The sequence below is a fragment of the Eleutherodactylus coqui genome, chromosome 4, assembly GCF_035609145.1.
Source record: "Eleutherodactylus coqui strain aEleCoq1 chromosome 4, aEleCoq1.hap1, whole genome shotgun sequence".
In the NCBI taxonomy this organism is placed as follows: Eukaryota; Metazoa; Chordata; class Amphibia; order Anura; family Eleutherodactylidae; genus Eleutherodactylus; species Eleutherodactylus coqui.
Genome location: NC_089840.1, coordinates 89,769,030 through 89,791,569, shown reverse-complemented (window position 1 = coordinate 89,791,569; position 22,540 = coordinate 89,769,030). Strand labels below are relative to the sequence as shown.

At 43.4% G+C, this 22,540-nt stretch overlaps 1 protein-coding gene across 1 annotated transcript in view; it reads left to right on the top strand.

Moving 5' to 3' along the window:
• Positions 1 to 235: 235 nt before the first annotated feature.
• The window catches only part of ARX (aristaless related homeobox), a 68,619-nt gene continuing 46,314 nt past the window's right edge, over positions 236 to 22,540 (top strand). Inside the window, exons 1-2 of the mRNA XM_066599860.1 lie at positions 236 to 289; positions 14,057 to 14,191. The gene's annotated coding sequence lies outside the window, so the exon portion shown is untranslated. The remainder of the gene's footprint in view (positions 290 to 14,056; positions 14,192 to 22,540) is intronic.

Sequence of the window (22,540 nt, the reverse complement as noted above, 5' to 3'; positions counted from 1 at the left end):
GATAAACATTTCTCAGGAAAAGAGAGCAGCTGTAAAGCTCCATGGTGCAAGATCTAGAATCTGCACCTGAGTTCTGAGCCAGGATTGGTAGATGATTACAGTTCAGAGCCAATCAGAAACTGTGTTGTTGCAATGTGCTATGCTGCCACCTAGTGGCATGAGCTCCTACACTGTTTACTCTGTCATAAGCAGGAGAACATATTTGCACTGACGTGGCTAGGCTTTCCCTTCCTCATGCTGCTGCTCTCCACGCTGACACTGCTCCTCCACACTTCATTTTTCCATGGAGGTAAGAAGCATATATATATATATATATATATGTATATATATGTATATACACATATATATATATATATATATATATATATATATATATATACAAATTTCTGCAAGTGTTTATTTAATGAGTGTGTGGAGCCTGTGAATGCATGGTTGACAGTATTTAGTGAGTGTGTATGTTACTATATGTCAGTGTACATGTATTTACCCATTATGCATGTGTGCTCATGCCTGTATTTTGTGAATGTGTGCCTACTTGTAATGATCTTCACATGTAAGTGTACTTATGTTATAACTTTGGGAATTGGGCACATGTATGTAGTGAATGAGTGCAGACCGGGATTATAGAGAGGCCATCCAATCCGCGTACCCTGCAGCCTCAACCATCAAAGGGAATGTAGGGGCTGTCACCAAAACCCGTTTTTTCAAACCCATAAACTGAATACATTTACCTATGTAAGTAACAATCCAAAAAGTGATATTTTATTGTATCCAAGTGTAACCGCCTGCCCCATACAGCCTAAATCCAGGTGGCCCGGGCTATGTGGCCCGGGCTTATGTTAGCGTAAGTGGGACCAGCCTCTGTAACAGAAACTGTAGTTTTGTTTGAGTTGCCTGTGTAGTTATTGTGGCCAGCGGAAAGCTGTGGGGACGTAATGGTGATGGGAACTGGTAACTGGCACTGCCCATTGTGTGTATAGTATTGTATACATGCATTAGATGGTGTTATAGTGAGCTGTGGGGAACACGGGTTGAGCTTTGTACTAGTGGCGGGACATGAGCAGGTTTTGCAGTGCTTTATGTGTGAGCACCATGTTTATGTAACCTCTGGCTGGATAATAATAATTATAATAATAATAATCTTTATTTGTATAGCGCCAACTTATTCCACAGCGCTTTCAGGCATGGATAAATGCAAAACAATACAACAATTGCAACAATTACAATGTGAGATACATTGGGTTAGACACAAATGGGTTGAGGGTGGTACAGGAGGTGCAGGGGTTGGGAACACAGGCAATAGGAAATTTCATGTACAGATCATTTATCAGAAGGCAAACAGGGTGGAGCACCATAGGGAGGGGCGAGGGACTAGGTCAGGGGATTTGGTATGCTTCCCTGAAGAGGTGCGTTTTTAAGGCACGTCTGAAATTTCGTGCATCGGGAATTGTCCGGATGCCTTGGGGTAGAGCATTCCAGAGGATGGGTGCTGCTCTAGTGAAGTCCTGTAGGCGAGCATGAGAGGTTCGTATTACAGGGGTGTTTAGTCTGAGGGTGTTATCTGATCGGAGTAAGCGCGCTGGGTGGTATACTGACAGTAGGGAGGCGATGTATGGTGGCGCAGCGCCATGCAGAGCTTTGTGAGTGAGGTATAGCAGTTTAAATTTAGTTCTGCAGTGGATGGGCAGCCAATGCAGCGACTGGCATAATGCAGAGGCGTCTGAATAACGACTGGATAGAAAAATGAGTCTAGCTGCTGCATTTAATATGGATTGGAGCGGAGCGAGTCTAGTGTGGGGGAGGCCAATGAGTAGCGAGTTGCAGTAGTCAAGCCGGGAGTGGATGAGCGCAACCACTAGCGTCTTTAGCGTGTCCGTGGTTAGGAACAGACGTATTTTAGCAATATTTCTGAGGTGCATGTGGCATGTTTGGGCCAGAGATTGGATATGGGGGGCAAAGGAGAGGTCAGAGTCCAGTGTGACCCCAAGGCATCGGCATACTGTCTGGGGGTTATAATGGTGCCAGACACTGGAATGGAGATGTTGAGGGGAGGTCGGTTAGAAGGTGGAAAGACAAGGAGGTCAGTTTTAGAGAGGTTTAGTTTGAGAAAAAGGGAGGACATAGTGTTAGAGACAGCGGACAGACAGTCAGTGATATTTTGGAGGAATGGTCCAGAGATCTCACGAGAGGAGGTGTATAGTTGGGTGTCATCAGCATAGAGATGGTATTGGAGGCCAAATCTGTGGATGGTTTGTCCAATTGGGGCAGTATAGATAGAGAAAAGAAGGGGACCAAGGACCGAGCCCTGGGGTACCCCGACAGCGAGAGGAAGTGGAGCAGAGATAGAACCAGCAAAGGAAACACTGAAAGAGCGGTAGGAGAGGTAGGAAGAGAACCAGGAGAGAGCAGTATCCTTTAGACCAATAGAGCGGAGCATAGTGAGAAGGAGATTATGGTCGACAGTGTCAAATGCAGCAGACAGGTCAAGGAGGATTAGTAGGGAGTAATCACCTCTCGACTTTGCAGTCATCAGGTCATTTGTTACTTTTGTAAGGGCAGTTTCGGTCGAGTGTAGAGAGCGGAAACCAGACTGGAGGGGGTCGAGGAGCGAGTTATCAGAGAGAAAGCGAGTATGGCGGGAGTAGACCAGGCGTTCCAGTAATTTGGAGATAAAGGGGAGGTTTGAGACGGGTCGGTAGTTGGCAGCATTAGTCGGGTCAAGGGTTGGTTTTTTAAGCAGAAGGGATATAATGGAGTGTTTGAATGAGGAGGGGAAAGTGCCAGAGGTTAGGGAGAGGTTGCAGATTGTGGTAAGGTGAGTAATGAGAGCTGGGGAAAGGGAGCAGAGGAGGTGAGAGGGGAGAGGGTCGCTAGCGCAGGTGGTGGGGCGGGCAGCGGAAAGGAGCCTGGAGACTTCTTCCTCTGTCGTTGGTTCTAGCGTTGATAGTGAGTAGGTGCTGGATGCAGTGCTGATGAAACTGGGATCAGGGCTAACCATGCCGCTTTCAGAGATTTCTTTTCGAATGTGGTCGATCTTTTCTTTGAAATAGGCAGCTAGTTCTCCGGCATTCAGGTCTGTCGCAGGGGCCTGTTCCGGGGGGCTGAGGAGGGAGTGAAAGGTCTCAAAGAGTTGTTTAGGGTTGTGGGATAGTGAGGAGACAAGGGAGGTGAAATAAACTTGTTTGGCATGGTGAAGGGCTAGGTTATACGTTTTAAGCATGAATTTGAAGTGGAGGAAGTCTGCCGGCAGCTTTGACTTTCTCCACAGCCGCTCGGCGCACCTAGAGCACCGCCGGATGAAGCGCGTTTGGGAAGTGAGCCAGGGTTGCCGTGGTCTGCGTTTGACGGCTCGCGTCACAGGCGGTGCCACTTCATCCAAGGCACGGCTGAGGGTGGTGTGGTAATATTCGGCTGCCAGGTTAGGGCAGGGGAGGCGAGAGATAGGCGATAGGGAGGACTGAACAGTTTCGGCAAACTGTTTAGTGCGGATAGCCTGGAGGTTCCTAGAGGTGCGATAGATAGGAGGGTCAGGAGAGATGCTAGGGTGCCTGATGGAGAAAGAGAGAAGGTTGTGATCTGAGAGTGGAAGGGGGGAGTTAGTAAAGTGAGAAGCAGAGCAGAGACGGAGGAAAACTAAGTCGAGAGTGTTACCATCTCTATGAGTGGGAGAGTCAGAGATTAGTGATAGGCCAAGGGAGGAGGTAAGTGTTAAAAGCCGGGAGGCAGATGAGGAGCTAGAGTTGTTAGTAGGAATGTTGAAATCACCAAGGATGAGGGTTGGGATTTCACAGGATAGGAAGTGGGGGAGCCAGGCAGCAAAGTGGTCTAGGAACAGGCGGGCAGGACCTGGGGGGCGGTAAATAACTGCGACACGCAGAGGCAGTGGGCGGAAGAGTCGCAGGGTGTGGACTTCGAAGGAGTGGAAGGTAAGCGAGGGAGCTGAGGGAATGACCTGGAAGGTACAGTTTGGGGAGAGGATGATGCCTACTCCTCCACAGCGTCTGTCATCCGATCTGGGGGTGTGGGAGAACTGCAGGCCATCATAGGACAATGCAGCGGGGGAGGTAGAATCGGACTGCTGTATCCAGGTTTCCGTGAGGGCGAGCAAGTTCAAGCGTTTACTGGTGAAAAGGTCATGGATAGTTGGGAGTTTGTTACACGCAGATTGGGAGTTCCATAGGGCGCATTTGAATGGGGCAGGGGGGGGGGCATTTTGATAGAGAACAGAACGGGGTGGGCCTGGGTTGGGGGAGATGTCCCCTGCAGCTAGGAGTAGCAGAGTAGCAAGGGTAAGCAAATGGCTAGGGTATTTGTGTGGGTGGCTAAGGTGTTTCTTTGCAGTATTGGGGGTTGGAGGCATCTTAGGAAGTTGAACAGTGCATGGGAGCCATACATAGGTGAAGAGAGGAGGGAGGGGCTGATGTGGATGGAGTGTGTTGGGTCTGGGCATGGGAAGAATGAGTGAAGGCTTGAAAAGAGGATAGTGAAGGAGATTAGTGCAAAGAGGAGAATATTTCCCTTCAGGCTTTGGACAGTTGTGGATGTTACCTGTCTCCTGCTCTGTCGACCTGCGCTGTATAACTGCATCATTCAACAGCATCAAACACTTAGTGCTGGACACATCTGGGGAGGCATGGAGGGTAGAACTGACTTTAAAGTTCTGGCTACAGGACTTCAGCTGGGAGTGGCTTGTTACATTTCACTAGTCAACCAGCTGACCTGACCCACCTTTAGATGGCTAATGAACAAGATGTGGGGGGGGAGGGGGGGGGGGGCTTTATTGTCCTCTTACAAAAACAAACTGCACACTGCATTGTTAGGCCTCATGTCTACGGCACGTGTGAATTTCCACAGCGGATGCACCGTGAGTCATCATTAAATTGACTTTTTATTGCTTGCAGGGGATCGCAGATTGCATTTTTTTCTGCGCAGATGTAATTTTTTCCTATCGCGGCTTGATTTGCGGATCTCACATGCGGGTGCCATCCGCCCATGGACATTGGGCCTAACCATGCTAGCTTGGAATGTAGCCCGTGCTACATGTTTATATGAGAATAGGCCTCATTCTTAGTAAGGGTATGAGTGCAGTTGAGTTGTGGATAAACCAGAGCATAAAAACATGTGTTTTTGCCATTGATAACCTTGCTGTTGTGGCAGCTGCATCACAAACCACTGTAAGTCACAGTATAAATGCATTCACTTTCGTGGTGCTGTTTTTGGATCGGTTTTGACTGCACTATAAAGGGAGCCTGTTATGTCCCCAGCACCATAAACTAAGTTATGGGGCTATTAGGGTTGTGAAAGGGATCCAGGTGCTATATTAGTTACACACACCCACTCCTGCAATCCAGTGGTGTCCCCCTCTAAAATCAGTGCATGGCACGAAAACCTGACTGTATTCAAAATTTGTGCATGCTTTCTCTCATAGACATGTCTAGGACAGCGTGTGCACAGAACTCTGAAAGGAGTCAGATTCTCATGCCGCGCTCCACCTTCACAGGGTGTGAGGTCTGAATCAGAAATACATCACCAGGCTCTTTGTCAAGTATTCTAACAGTATCATAACTCAGTTTATGGTACTGTGGGGTCGTGACAGGTTCCCTTTAAGTAATGTGATAGGCAGACCATTGTTTCTTACATGCAAGGACTCTGTAGTGAAGTCTTCTGTTCCACTGGATTGGCGCATAGCAAATGTGGTGCGAATGCCGGTTAGTCTGACTTCTATTGTAAGTGACTTTTGGTCAGAGCAAACAGATCTTTAACCCCTTCCCTCCCCAGGACATATGCCTACGTCCTATTGGTGATGTGGCGTCAGAAGCTGTGACTGACAGCTGGCCTTCTGCTGCAACAGCGAGGATCGGTGATAAAACTGATCACTGTTCTTAACTCCTTACATGCCACAATCAATGTTGATCGCGGCATGTAAAGAGTTTACAGTGGGAGGGTGCTCCTACTGTGACGTCATCAGCCCTTTATATGTAACTGCGGAGGGCCCATGGTCGTCATGGCAACTGGAGCCAGACAATGGCCTAGGATCTGTATTATTAGTGATAACACATTGCAATATAGAAGTACTGCAATATATTATCACAGCAATCAAAGGTTCAAAGGTTCACAGGTTTAAGTCCCTAAAGTGACATCAGAGACATAAAACACGTTAAAAAAATCACATAAAACATAATACTTTTCTCTTTGTTTAAAGAAAACAATCTGTTTGGTATCATCACATCCATAACAACCTATATATTAAATAGAACTGGATAGAAAATGGGGAATGCGCCACGAGGTCCGTTTTGTACTTTTTAAAACACCAATCTCCAATCCCTTGGAATTAGGGAGAGCTGCAGGATAGACAGAGGGTTTCTCTTGCAGAACCCCCAAAGAAAGAGCAATAAACTGTTAGGAAAAAGCCCCTGCGCTACCGGAAATGGTATTATAGAAGATAAGTTGCAATTTGTCTTGTGAGTAATTAATCGACATCAAGCAGACACTTACTTAGTAGGAGCGGGGTATGATGTTCAGAATCACCCTCCTTGAAGTGATGACTCCAAATGGTTTCCTCCAAACAAGTACACTGACCGTAGGTTTAGGTACTTTAATATGTAGCATGCAGAAGACAACGCGTTTCGGTACCTACGCAGTAAAACATTTTTACATTATGCGACTTGAGAAAGGTACCACTGCGTAGCGTTGGTACCGAAACGCGTTGTCTTCTACATGCTACATATTAAAGTACCTGTTACCATACAGTGCGGCATGGGGTCCCGCGGTCGGCGCGCGTCGCTCCGGCGCCGGCTCCAGCAGCCTGGAGCCCTGTGTCGAGGTCATCCCAGCAGCTTGGGTTGGCCAGTGGGCGGCGGCGTGGGCGTGCCCGCCCGTAGGGTGCCGCCCGCACTCCTCTGTGCTTCTTATACAGCAGTGGGTGGAGTTGCCTCCTCCCACTCTCCGCCCCTGGGCGGGACCTTGTGGTTAAAAGACTGGCAGTGAACTGAGCTCATTGCCAGTTATTGGTTCTGCATGCACCTAGCCAGTCTGTCTGCGGGTCTCCTCAGTCAGTCCCTAGTGTTCGGTCAGCTCCCTCTGGTCCCCTTTCACTCAGTCTGTTTTTGTTGGTTTGGTTTGCCTCTAATCTAGTCTGGCCCAGTCAGCACTAGTTGCTATCCAGCACTCTGCCAGTTTGCCTGTGAGTTCCATCTCCAGCCTTGTCAGTTTTGTTTGGTCTGTTACACCTGCCTCCTCTGTCGGCACTCTGTTCCCCCCATTAGGTAGTTTCCTGCTTGTCAGCCGCCAGGTCCCTAGCCAGTGCAGGGACCGCCGTCCAGTTGTCCGCCTGGGGTTAGCCAGGGCCGAGGCAAGTAGGCAGGGACAGTGGGGTGCGGGAAGATCAGGGCATCCCACTTGGCGCTCGGGGGGCAGAGTGCCGTAAAAGTACCTAAACCTACCTGACACACTCCAGCAAAAGGGGAAGTTGGCTGAAAGCCAGAAAAAGAGGCTAAAGAGACAGCATCAGGAACTAAGAGTCTGAGGTCCGGCACAAACCAGACTGGGGCCTGACAGAGGAAGACGCCCTCTAGACATCCTGGGTTGAGGATAGTAATGGAAACCTTGTGGGTTGCGAACCCTGAAAGCTTGTTATGTACCAGTACATGTTTGCTGTCTGTGAAATAAAACTAATAGAAGCCAGAATTTGAAGTAATTCGGTGGTCCTGAGCCCTTATGCGTATTGTGCCAACCCTCTTGAATGGAAAAGATGGCGATCCCAGGGAGTGAATAACCCCCAGGCTGCCACAGTACCCACAAAATGGCACCAATAAAAACTACAGCTCGCCCCACAAAAAACAAGCCCCCATGGCCATGTTAACAGAAAAAGAAAAAAGTTATGGCTTTTGAAAAGTGGAGATGAAAATTCCCAAAATATTGTTGTGTCCCTATGGCCAAAATAAGCTATGTCACTAAGAGGTTAAAAAATATCTATTGAATTTACTCTACTGAACTCCTCTTTGTACATAAAGCAAGTTTATACCTTTGTGCTGTCCAGTGTACGGAACCCCACAAATGTACATGTGTTATTTTCTTCCTGGAAGTGAACAAGAATAGGATGTGCTGCGATTTATTTTCTCGGATTTCAGTACAAATGAACTATTTTACAAGATTGCATTTGGGATTTATTTACAAAATTGCTCGGTTTTGGACTCCAAATGTCTTAAGGGCTAACATGGTTGTATGTGTTCCGCAGGCGTATATGCGCACGCAATACGCAATGAATAGATCCCATTGATTTCAATGGGTTCGTTTACATGCTGATGTTTCAGTCACGCAAAAAAACGTGCAGCATTCTCTATTTTTTAGCACACCAGAAGTCCCCAGAGAAGTCAACGGGGATGCGCAAATGCACACGTAATAATTACGCAGAACACATCTTGAACTCATTAGACCAATCAGCCGTTTCAATGGCTGGAAGCATCAGTGCATTTTTTTGGCGCACGCAAATGCATATTCCTTGCGTGCAAAAAGTACAGTAAAATACTTAGATGCACGCACAAAAAAGTTACATTTGTCCTGCAAAAATGCTGCACTCATGCATACGCAAATATACATGTGCTCATGGGCAGTATACGATGGTGTAAGTGAGCCCTTAGACTGTAACGAGAGTCGTATGTCAGCTGTTTACCACCGCCGTGTAAAAGGCTGCTGTGTCTAGGAGAGCAGGTTGTTTTGGGTATTAGTGCTGTTCACACATTCCAGTGGTTTTAATATTGGTTTATTTGCACATGCAGGGATTAAGTGCTACAAAGCATCCTAATCTGCTAACAACCTGTGTTCCTTTAAAGTGGCTGAAATCCTTGCACTCTTGTCATGGTCTTGGAGTGGACCCTACTGTTAGCTTAAAAGCTTTTTAGGCTAAAATAGGAGAACATTTTAAGCGCCCATTAGTAGGAAACACATGGTGCCATTTACTAATTGCCTCCATCTGTAAACTTGGTTAGCATAAAAAAATAGATATTTTCCACTTCTAACAACAAGTCTTTTTTCCACTGTTATTGTTGTGTTGCTGCAAACCAACATTTTGAGGCTTTTGAGTGCTTTAAGCACTGTAATGTGTAATGTTCATTGTGTTAAATGGAATGAGAATGTGCGGATTGCTATATGATTTGTGTTCTGCATCAATAAACAATGGAACATACATATTTGTGTGTACATGTATAATGTTAATATCGTTTGTGGAAAGGGAGGATAATTTTCTGACAATCTAACAGGATTTGTTCCATGACTTTTTTTTTGCTACATTTCAATAGCTCATTGAATAGATCAATATCACATAAATTAAACACAAGTGATCTATCTCAAGAACACAATATGACTAATTAAATATTCTAAATATAGTATTGTGGCAGCAATTGCAAAGATTTCTCGTTGTCCCGAAACTGCGGGGAACATACATTTCAGCCTTAAAATGCATATCCATATACAATATATTCAGATGCAAGGGTTCATATGGAAGCATGAGCATTTTACAAATACTACAAACAGCTCTTCAAAGGGTTTTTTTTTTATAAATGGATGAAAAACAGCAGCTTTTCTGAAGTAATCCACAATGAATAGGATTGCAGATGGATTTACACATTTCACAAGTGTCCCTCAACATGCAATGTTAATTGTATGTTGAAAATGTTATAACTTTAAACAAAAACTCTATGGAAAATTGGTAATTGATTCCAAAGTGCCCAAAAAGTCAACCAAAAGTAATACAAAATGAAGATTTAAAAAATTAAACAGATATAGAAAAGCAAGTTCTCACATATAAAGGCTCCTTCACAAAGCGACTGCGATTTTCGGTCGACTGCCACGTTTGTGTGCCTCTTAGGACGGCTGGGTGCTTTAGCTCTGCTAAACTCCTTCCCCCTTCCCACCCCCTCTCCGCCCCTTGACGGCTGTCGGCATTGGGAGGGTGATGGAACGAAGCGGTAGCTAGTGTGCTAATATCCCGCCCTGTCCCACCCACTCCCTTTGCCAACAGCTGGCAAGGGGCAGAGAAGGGGTAGAGAATTTAGCAGAGCTGCTGCTAAACTCCCTCCCACCTCCCTTTCCTGGCAGCTCTCATGAGCTCCCATAGGGGTCTATGGGACCTGCTGGCATATTCCGGCCGAAAAGAAAGGTCCAGAACTATCTTTTCTGGCCAGTGTAAAAATGGAAGACCACAATGTGCACCATAGGCACTATCTTTTCCGGACAGACATTTTTACAAGCACAGCTGCTCCAGGAGAAGTGAGAGCTGCAGCAGGGGATTCCTTGAGCCCCGCAGGAATGCAAGGCTGTTGCATCAAGGGGTTTCCACTTGTTTTAAATGGGGCCGGTGGCAGCAGCGCCAGCCCCATTGAAAACAGTGGAAGGGCATCGCAAACCCCTGCTGCAGCCGAGACAGCCGTAGAAGCGATGAAGAGAACCCCCACAGGGATGCAAGGCTGTTTCCATGTGAAAACGCCCCACCTCCAGGGGTTTTCAGCAGGCTGGGCAGGGTGATATCTGGCCATGAATTACAGCCTGATATCGCTCTTGTCAGTGTGAAGCAGTCCAGAGAGATTTCACCATAGCAGGGAGAGAGAATGGGGCTATGTGGGATTAATTCATAGCAGGGAGAGAGAGAGCGGGCCTAGGGGGGATTAACCCTTTGCAATCTAATTTTGGATTCAGGTTTTTCTAGGGGGCTTTCTCTTTCTGCCATTACACAATGTCACCATCTGCTGGCTAGACTTCGGTATGGGACATGCTGAAGAGGCCCCCAACAACAGAGAGGCCAGTAATATACAGTAAGAATACCCTACTGGACGTCTTCCGACATCAGAGCTGTACAGCCTTCAATCAGAATGTCTTAAGATGTCAGACAGTGGCTTGGAAAGGGTTAACCCATAGCCCTGCTCTCTCTCCCTGCTATGGGGAAATTATCTCTCTGCTTCTGGGATCCCCGAGGGATATCCCCATAGGGCATAGAGAGTGGGTGGGGCTATTTGGCTTCTCACAGGGATTCCCCATAGCAAAGAGACAGGGGGTGGGGCTAAATGAACGGGGACTAGACGGCAGATCTCTCTAGCCCCACCTTCTTCCATGCTCTCAGGGAAGCCCTGTAACCCTGCCCCTCCTCTCCTCGCTATAGGGAAATCCCTTGGAAAGAGAGGTGGAGGGAGTCCCCTACTACCCTCGCTGCTGGGGAATTGCCCAGCAGCAGGACTGGAGAAATTCCCAGCTGCTTACAGCAGGACTTTTAAAATGTGTTGCATAGAACCACCTTTTAAATGTTCACCTGTAAATTCCTGTCAGTCCCCACAGGGAGTAAGGAACCCTCGGGGCTTCGCCTTATCCCCAAGGGGACTAGCAGGAGTTTACAGTAGGACATTTAAAATGTGTTTCTGGGAAGCACATTTTAAAAGTTCTGCTGTAAGCAGGTGGAAATACCTTCGGTCAGCAGAAAGCCTCCTAATAGGATTTGTAATCTTCTTTTCCTGCGCAGTAGTTTCCATAGACTCCTGTTCCCATAGGATTCAATAGAAAGTTCTGCACAGCTCGCACCAAAGATAGATCAGGTCCTATCTTTTCATGCAGCATGGACCTTAGATGCAGGGATTGTAGCCGCACATGTGCTATCTTTTGAAGGTCCGAGTATTTTGCGCATCTAAAAATCCTTCATGAGACCGCTTCTCTGCACCAAAATCTTCATGTGTAGAATGTAAGCTATGTAGCAGAAATCCTCTCCATCCAGCCAGATATGCTTGGTCTTCTCTGCCTGCAGCTCACCCTGCATGCGCCTGGAGCTGTCATCTGTTGGAGTCTGTCAGCTGAGTACAGCTCATACAGCGCAGACTGTCATAGCACTGTAGCTGAAACTAAAAGGATATATATTCATACAGGATAGTATTTTTCATTTACCTTATTGGTGTATAGATTGGGGGGAATTCCCTGAAGCAGCAGCAGTGGAATGCTGGTGAGCTGTGACCATCCAGAAGGAAAAGCTGCAGACTAACTTTTCTAAAGGCATAACAAGGCATATATATACTACCCCACTTGACTGTATATATGTATATGTGTTCCCATACCTAGCTATATGTATATACTAGCTGTTATACCTGGCTTCACCTGAGTTAATTTGGTACAAGTGTTTACCAGTTGTTCGCATGGAAAATTTTATGAAGTCATGGTTACTTCAGAGGAGCTGTGGAATAAAATATGTATACACGTAGAGGAGCATTATATTCTCCTCCGACTGCATGTACTGATGTTCCTCTGCAGAATGTACCACCCCTCCCACTCTCCTCACTTTTCACCCTTAAAGGTAACACCCCTTTTTATTTAAATTATGCTCAGACTGGAGGTTGCAGCCTCTTCTTAGCTTTAAAGGCATGCTCCATGCCTGCAGTTCATGGCTGATTCCTTATGTACTTTACATACAGGTTTGTGTGGTCAAGATGTGTGCTATTAGTTACATTAGATAGGGGGTCACTTACTTTCGCACTTAGAATTGAATAATCAGGTTTTGACCCCTTTACTTTTCCTATTTAGGACCTAAACAAATGTCTTGCCAAATTCAGGCTTATGCGACACCAGAAAGTTAGAGAATTAGATTAGATACATTACATAGGGGATCACTTACTTTTTGCATTTAGAATTAAATAATCAAGTTGCAAAACCCTAATTTTGCCTATTTAGGACCTAAAGAATGGTAGTGCCAAATTTGGAGTTTGTATGACACTGGGAAGTTAGAGAATTAGATTAGGTTCATTAAATATGGGGTAGATTGGATACATTACAAAGGGGGTCACTTACTTTTGTACTTAGAATTGAATAATCAAAGTTTGACCACTTTACTTTTCCAATTTAGGACCTAAACAATGTTACAGATGTGTACAGATGTGTGTTATTAGTTACATTACATAGGGGGTCACTTACTTTTGCACTCAGAATTCAATAATCAAGTTGTGACTCTTTATTTTCCTATGTGGGACCTAAAGAATGGTCGTGCCAAATTTCAAGTTTGTACGACACCAGGAAGTTAGAGAATTAGATTAAATACATTACATAGGGGGTCACTTACTTTTGCCCTTAGCATTGAATAAGCAAGTTGTAACCCCTATATTATTTCTATTTATGTCCTAAAGAATGGCCGTGCCAAATTTCAGGTTTGTACAACACCGGGAAGTTAGAGAATTGGAATAGGTACATTGCGTAGGGGGTCACTTACTAAGCGCTGTGGAATAAGTTGGCGCTATACAGATAGATTATTATTTGCCCTTAGAATTGAATAATCAAGTTCGACTCCTTTACTTTTCCTATTTATGACCTAAAGAATGGTCATGCCAAATTCATGTTTCTGCTGTTCAGATGTGTGTAATTAGTTACATTACATAAGGGGTCCCTTACTTTTGCACTTAGAATTGAATAATCAAGTTCAACCCCTTTACTTTTCCTATTTATGACCTAAAGAATGGTCATGACAAATTCATGTTTCTGCCGTTCAGATGTGTGTCATTAGTTACATTACATAGGGGATCACTTACTTTTGCACTTAGAATTGAATAATCAAGTTGTGACCCCTTTACTTTTCCTATGTAGGACCTAAATAATGGCCGTGAGAAATTTCAAGTTTGTATGACACCGGGAAGCTAAAGAATTAGATAGGTACATTACATAGGCGGTAGATCAGGTACATTAGGTAGGGGGTCACCTACTTTTGCACTTAGAATTGAATAATCAAGTTGTGACCCCTTTACTTTTCCTATTTAGCACCTTAACAAAGGTTATGCCAAATATCAAGTTTGTACGACACCGGGAAGTTAGAGAATTAGATAAGGGACATTACATAGGGAATCACTTACTTTTGCACTTAAAATTGAATAATCAAGTTATGACCCCTTTACTTTTCCTAATTAGGACCTAAAGAATGGTTGCGCCGAATTCCAAGTTTGTACAACACTGGGAAGTTAGATAATTAGTGGCAAGTCAGTCAATCAGTCCATAGATCAGCTTTCCTTCCCAGCCAGTGAACCTGTCTTTCATTGACTTGCAGGAAGAAGAATGCGAGGAGTTCACACTTCATAACAAGATGAAGAGGATCCACACGACTTGCAGTGAGCTGACCCGGGGGACTGGAGAAGATTAGCAAGGAGAAGATGCGGTAAGGAGTCTGCCTGGAGAGGAATAAGTGAGTATAGTTGTTTTTAATAATAAAAACCCCTTTAACTTTTAACATTTCTTAACAATAATTTCACCATCATTTTTAGGGAATTATTTTTACGGCATTCACCATGCAGTATAACTATTATGTTAACGTTATTCTACAGCTTGGTATGATTATGACAATACCAAATTTATATAGTCTTTGTTACGTTGTGCTGCTTTTGTACAATAGCAGTTTACAAAATGACTTTATGCATTGCTGCATTACAATACCCATAGCATTTTTATTTTTTCATCAATGTAGCTGTATGAGAGTTTGTTTTTTTGCAAGATAATTTGTAGCTTTCATTTGTACCATTTGGGGAACATACAACATTTTGATTACCTTTTCATTCATGTTTTTCTGAGTGAAGATGAACACAAGCTATTCTGGCATTATTTTTTAGTTTTTTCTTTTACGGCATACAGCGTTCAGGATAATAATATATTAATGTTATAGTACATGACATTACAGATGTGACAATACCAATTTTGTGTTTTTTTTTTTCTTTTTCTGTCTCAATTTATTATGCAAAACCACTTAGATGCTGTGGTCTTGCTATGCAGCATTACATATCTGGGGCATTGGGTCAATAAACAATCTAGTTAGGTCCAGAAGAATGAATAGATTAGCAAATGCTAATTTTCTCATTCCTTTTCTGGACAATCAATTCCATATGTGGCAAACAAGGAGCAAGTAAGTGGTCTGATTCATAAGGGGAGTAATAACAAAGTTCATGTTAACTCTCCCCGCTTGGTCATCTGAAGCTATCCTACAGCATGATAGGAAGAGAACCACAGATCCTCCTCCTATCCCTACATATTGCCAGAGCAACCCCCTTTGGCTCTCCATTGCTCTTCACACAGGCTGAAGTAGTAGTGGATTATAAGATCAGCGGTTAGGGCAACTGTCCGGGTCCGGAGACTCCCAAACTGGCCAAAAGCCTGACAGATTGCTTGGTTTAAGCCACAGTCTACAACCATGTAGTACAAATACTATTATTACCGTTGTTCTACAGGCCATTACAATTGTATGGGGTTTTTTTATAGCTTACATTTTTTACTAAATAAAATCTTTTTATTTTAAAGAAGAGGTTTATTTCATTTATTTTTTAGTTTGGACTATTATTTCAGTAAGATTTTTTTAAATTGTTACTTTTTAGGCTGCCTGCACATGGGCATATTTGCATTGTGGAATCTGGGCAGGCATCCGCCCCCAGATTCCGCGGCAAATACCGCCCACAGCATGCTATGGAAAAGCGCTTTTTCCTGCAAATGAGCGGGAACCAATTGCGATTTTCCGTTTGTGGAGGTAAAATCGCACTATACTCTATTTTTGTGCAGTGTCTGCGTGGACAGCTTCCATTGAAGTCAATGGAAGCCGTCCGACCAGCAGCCCTTCCACAAGTAACATTGCATAAAGGTCGTGGGACCCGCGTCATCGCTGAGAAAATCTGTATTACACATGTCTGATGGCTCTCAATCTGGACCATCCACAGTACAGATAAAGAAGATAACTGACAGGTACGTGGGATCACTGGCCCTGCACAGGGTTGGATTCCGGCGCCAGATACCGCACACAGAATACAACCCGGTCATGTGCAGCTGGCTTTAAGGTTGCAAGGTTCTGAATTTTGGCCAAAATATCAACTACCGTGTTTCCCCAGAAATAAGACACTGTCTTATATAAATTTTTACCCCAAAAGAGGCACAGTGTCTTATTTTCAGGGGTGTCTTATACTCACCTAGCCGCTAGCGTCTTGGTCTCCCGAGCTGGTCTCCCCGGCGCTGTGGGAGGCTGCAGTGTAGTCCTCAGTGCTGACAGAGGATTATTTTCTTGGGACTTTGAATGCCCTGCCTCCAGCAAGCAAGCAATCAGAGACTGCGCTCGATGAACCAATCACAGAAATTCAGTAATGTCATTCGAGTGATCGAGTGATCTAATGATATGGGAGTACTAATAGACTGCAAGCTCGTATGGTGCACTATATGTATCTGTGTGACTGGAACCATATACAAGCCTTAGCTATGTGCAAGTACAATAGTAAGCAGTCCTCCATCTAATGAATAGTAGGTGTAAAAGTGGTTGTTCATTAGTATTTTGCATCTCTGCTACCTCATCTATATGGCATTTTGCCTTTCTGCATGCTGCTGGGAACTGGTGTTTGTACCTGCCCTTGTATCTTTATATCAGTAAGTATGGCCGTTTTCAGTGATTTTTGTATGACCTTGATCCTTTTTCAGTGAACTGTTATTCTACTCTTGTAGCGGTTTAATTTACATCCACTAAACAGACCTCAAAGTGTTTTACATGGAGTTGAAAAGATAGTATTCATTGGTTATGTGAAGTCACAGGGTATATACTGTGTGTTCTCTGACAGTGCTGCTAATTTGAGAAGCAAAGAAATTGGTAGCACTACCCCAGATAATGTGTGCAAACAAATGGTGCAACAGCTGGGCCACACTGTCTAGGGCTCTATGTAATCGACAAAGTGAAAAAATGGCAAGCACACATTGGGAACAATGGATGCAAAATAGTCAAAGTTTCACACAAAAAGCCCTTTATTGATCTCCACAGGGGAAAAACAAGAACAAAACATAGGAAGGAGATATAATACATTATACCCACATAGGATGTACAAATATAGTGCCATATAATCCAATAGTATGTTCAAGTCATAGTAAACACCTTAACTGGAGTAAAACACATAGATATCTAAGGTCAGAAACAGACTTTAAATAAGAAAAATAGGAGAACCTACAACCCCAATTCCCAAAAAGCTGGGACAGTGTAAAATGTAAATTAGGCCTCCCTCACATAGGCGCTTGCAAAAACAACGCATTTTTAAACGCTGAGCTTACTGCGTTTTCAGCAGTGTTGACAAGCCCTTGCAACAGCGTTCTGAGCTAAAAACACAGGGAGACACTTTGGCACAACTTGGTACCTCGTTTACCGCTGTCAAAAACGTGGTACCAAGTTGTGTCACGTTTTCGGCAGCGTTGAAAATCCTGTCCATTCATTTCAATGGGGATGCACAGCGTTTTAAAATGCTGAAACGCACAAAAATAGAAAGTACATTGCTGCTAAATTATGGCTTTAAAAGCGCTGCATTTTAATGCTTGTGGGAGCAGCCCCATTGAAATGAAAACGCAGCGCTAAATGCTGGAAAAAAATGCCAGTGTGAGGAGGCCTAAATGTTAAGACAAAAAGAATGCAATGATTTGGAAATGTCATGCAACCGTATTCTGTTCACAGTAGAACATAGAACACATATCAGAAGGTGAAAGTCAGACATTTTTTCATTTCATTTTAAATAATTAACTAATTTAGAAATTGATGGCAGCGACACATCTCAAAAAAGTTGGAACAGAGTTAAAGGAGTTTTGTCATTACAAAAAAAAAATTCTATACTTAGCTATTCCTTACCAGGCAGTCTTCTTACTACATCTTCTCCCTGCTAATCTTCTCCTGGCTCCTGCAATCCCCCGGGTCACCACACCTCTGGCTGGCTTGATCCTCTTCTTCCATGGACAAAGTGTACATTCTCAGCAGTCTCCTTCCTGCAGGTGAGTGTACCCGCTCACTAGTGACATAGCGTTCACTGCCTAGCAGGAAATGCTGAATCCTCAGCAGCCTGCTTTAGCACGCAGTATATGAACACTTGGGGCGAGACACCATGCATGTGCAGTCACAGCAATAGCCCGTGCCTGCTTGCAAAAGCAGGCTGCTGAGGATTCAGCATTCCCAGTTAGGCAGTGAACACTACATCACTAGTAACGTAGCATACACTGACCTGCAGGAAGCAGAAAGCTGAGAATGTATACTACAACACAGGAAGAAGAGGATTCGGTAGCTGGAGGTGATGTGACCCGGGGACTGGAGGAGCCAGGAGAAGATCGGTGAGATGAAGATCTGGTAAGATGACTGCCTGGGGGGGAATAGGTAAGTATAGATTTTTAAAAAAAATTTTTTAAAGACAGAACTAGAGATGAGCGAACGTACTCGTTTCGAGTAATTACTCGATCGAGCACCGCGATTTTCGAGTACTTCAGTACTCGGGTGAAAAGATTTGGGGGGCGCCGCGAGGCGGGGGGAGGCGTGGTGGCGCGGTGGGTAGCAGCGGGGTACAGGGGGGAGCCCTCTCTCTCTTCCTCTCCCCCCCACTCCCCGCTGCAACCCCCCACTCACCCACGGCGCCCCCCCGAATCTTTTCGCCCGAGTACGGAAGTACTCAAAAATCGCGGTACTCGGGCGAAAAAGGGGCATGGCCGAGTACGCTCGCTCATCTCTAGACAGAACCCCTTTAACAAAAATTTGGAAAAGTAAGTGATGCTAATGTAAAACTCCTGGAGGGTCAATTTTCTAATAAGCCAAATGACTATGTATAAAAAGAGCATGTTATAGAGTTTCTCAGAAGCAAAGATGGCCAGAGTTTCACCAATCTATGAAAAACGGATTCTAATTGTGGAACAATTTCAGAAAAATATTCCTCAACATAAAATTGTAAAGACTTTGATTATGCCACCATCTACAGTAGATAATATGATCAAAAAATTAACTGAATCTGGAGAAATTCGCACAAGGGACAATTCCTCTCCTAAAACTCCAGCAATTGGACTCCTCACTTCCCAAATGTTAACAGACTGCTATAAAAAGAAGAGGGGCTGCTACACAATGGTAGACGTTTCCCTGGTCAAACGTTTTTGACATTGGCTGCCATTAATTTCTAAATTACCATATATACTCGAGTATAAGCTGAGTTTTTCAGCACCTTTTTTTATACTGCAAAAGCCCCCTCAGCTGATACTCAAATCAGGGAAGGGTTAAAAAAAACAAAACTCTATACTCACCTCCCAGTCGGTGTCTGTGTCTCCTGTGGTGGTGCGGCAAGCTGCTTTAGAATTCTCCCTGCTGTCAGCTTTCCCCCTGCTCAGCTTTCAAATCCCCCGCCGTCAGTGCTGTGAAAGGAAGTACTGTGATTGGATCGAGCACCAGCCAATCACAGCCGGCGCTCGATCATTCACAGCTTATTAGAGCACTGATGGCAGAGAATGACAGAGCCAAGCAGAGAGGACGGCGGGGAGGATTCTAGCAGCTTGCTCCACCGCCACCAGGGACACAGACTCCAGCTGGGAGGTGAATATGGAGGGGTTTTTTTTACCCAGCATATACTCTAGTATAGCTCGGCTTATACTCGAGTCAATACGTTTTACCATTTTTTTGTGGTAAAACTTATTCACTTGGCTTATACTCGGGTCGGCTAATACTCGACTATATACGGTAGTCAATCTTTTTAAAATTAAATGGAAAACTGTCACATTCTATGTTCTAATGTGAATAAAATGTGGTTATATAAGATTTCAAACTCATTGCATTTTTTTTTCTTTACATTTTACATTGCGTCCCGACTCTTTGGGAACTGGAGTTGTAAAGAATGGTTGTGAAGTCCATCCAATTAATGCAAGAAAAGGTCCAAGGCACTGTAGGAGCACTGCAGTAGAAATTGGAGGTGTATGCTGGAAAAGATAATAAAGGGAGGCAATGAATGAAATATGAAAAAGGGGCAGTAAACAGGGGGAGCCATAAGTGAAGTACAAAAAGGAAAAAGAGGAGCAGCTAGGAAAAAAACCATAGGGAATCACAAAGCAAGGTGTAAGTATGCAAACATGGGTGGGGAAAAATATTAATTAATAATTAAACAATTTGAAACAAAAATAATAAGTGGGGCTAGTGAGGCGGGGCTAAAGGACCAAGAGCATGAATGAGTTCAAAAATAGCAGGTATGTCTGCCATCCATGGTCCATGCCCATTGCTGGATCTGGTGAGGGGTTACATTTAAACGCTAGAAAGCAAGCAACTATTTTAATGTGCATTCTTATTATTGTTATTTACTATAATAACTCACTTCCCAATACCCATTGCCACCACAATATATATTTATTTCACCAAGCAAGCCGTCATATTACAAACTCAAGGAAATATTTGAAAAATGTTTCATCCTTGATGTTCCAGATGCATCTTTGTTAATTGTGCTTAGAATGTCAAGAAGAAATGTGTCATATTTCAATTTCTCCCACCAATCTCAAATAACCCCTATATTGGGCCACAGTCAATAATCTGAATAAGAAAACTGGCTTTACAGGATTCATCAGCCTAAACTATCTTTCTAATTGGCTTCATTCAGTGAAGCCAGGCCATACGGATCAGTTTCTAAAATTGAAAATTCTAGGGAAATAGCTCATAAATAAGAAAATGAAATGTTTGTGTTGAAAGGCAGCTTTTTCTGTACCACTTTTAATTGCGCCATTTGTGAAAAATCACAAAAGGATGGCTTTGTATATTGACCCCGGGTTTAAAATTCACTTGAGAATGCTTTGTACTGACCTTGGATATATTTGTATGAAGGAAACTTATCCTCTCATGGGAGCCATGACATTTAAATAAACAAGCCTAATTTGGATAGTCTTTTCCACAAATAAGATCTTTCCCTCTGCTTAATTTGTTGAACTTCTTTGAAGTATTTCTAATTATGCAATTAAAAAGGTGCTTTTTAAACAACTTTCAATGTTTTGATATCTCTCAACAAATGTGTTGTATCTGATTTTAAGAGGATGCAAAATAGCATTGTATAATAAGCATATACTGAAATTTAGATTTAACTAAAAAACAAAGGAAAAGTGAAGGTAAATACACTGTCGAAAAATACAATGAAGCAGTTTAATCAATAGTGTTACAGTAATAATGTCTGGAAAATGTGAAAAACGGGTTCTATACTATTGGGGTTGTCTCAGGTCAACAGCCCTTTATCAGATTGCAGCTAGCTAATTGATCAGCAAATCCTCATGGGTGTGACTTCAGAAACCATACTAGATAAGCTGAAAGTGCAGCCAACCATACACAATGGTTCCATAAACATCTATAGGTGCCATGTTATAACCTCATGCCATAGGTTGTGTAAAATCCCATAAGAACATCTACATAACAACATGTGTCATACAAAGTATACATCATTATTGAATTGTTTTCTTTAATTTCAGTAGCTATGTAGTCTAAAGTATGTAGATACCTTTGCTAATTGAGTTTAGGTGCTTCAACCACACTCAAAATTACCTACAGAGCTTCAAACTGACCCTGGAAGTGGCATCAGTACAAGAACTGTATGTCAAGAACTTCTGGAAATGTTCTTCTATGTTTGCTCAAAGTCAAGTGTCGGCTGGAGACCTGTAAAGCACGTCACCACTGGCCTATGGACCAGTGGAAATGTGTTCTCTGCAGTAATGAATCATGGCTTACTATCTCTTGGTCTGATGGATGAATGTAGGATTGGCAGATTCCCAGCGAACACTACCTACGTACCAGGATGTATAATGCCTACTGTAAAATTTTGTGAAGGGATAATGATATGGAACTGTCTTTCAGAGTTTGGGCTAGGGACTTTATTTCTACTGAAAGGTAAATGCTAATTGCATAGCACACAAAGAATTTAAGGGAAAGCCCAACTGCGCCATTGTGTACAAATTGAGCTCCAAGAAAATATGGTTTGATCATGCTGGTATGGAGGTGCTTGAGTGGCCTGCAAAAACACTAAGCCCAACCCCATCAAACACCTTTTGGATGTATTGAAATGCAGATTAAAAACCTGACCTTCTCATCCAACATAAGTGCTTGCCACAAATGCTATTTCGGCTAGAAGGAAACAAATTCCAATAGACACACTCTATAATCTTGTAGAAAGCCTTCCCAGAACAATGCAGGCCGAACTCCATAATACCCATGGGATGTCCAACAAACTGATATATGTGTAATATTCAGGTGTCCACATAGTTTTGGCCATAAGGTGATGGAGTTTGGTATATTTTGTTTTTTGTAAATTTACATTTTCATTGTTTAACGGGCGTTATCTATCATTCCGTGATTGTGCCATTACTTAGTAATTGCAAAAATTGAATCATGGGCTGTTACAGAAATTCTATCACAATTAATTAAAATATTTAAAATGAGCAGGTCAAGTGGTAAACTCAGAGACACTTCATTAGAATAGGGCTACATTAAAATCAAGGTTTGGCATTTTGTCATTAACAAGTTCCCCATCCATATAAAATCTTTTATGTTATTCTCTAATTTGTTTGATGGCTTTATGTCAAAAAGCTTTTGAAATACCTAAATTGGCAATATTGCACCTTCTTATGTTAGATAAGCAGACTTGTCATCATGTTCCTTAGAAACTGCCAGTGATATCTACTTACCCAACATTTGACTACAGTATGCTGAGCCTTGAATAGAAGCTTTCTGCAGCTTAAAAATTAAAGAGCATTGAAATGCACCTTTTTTGCA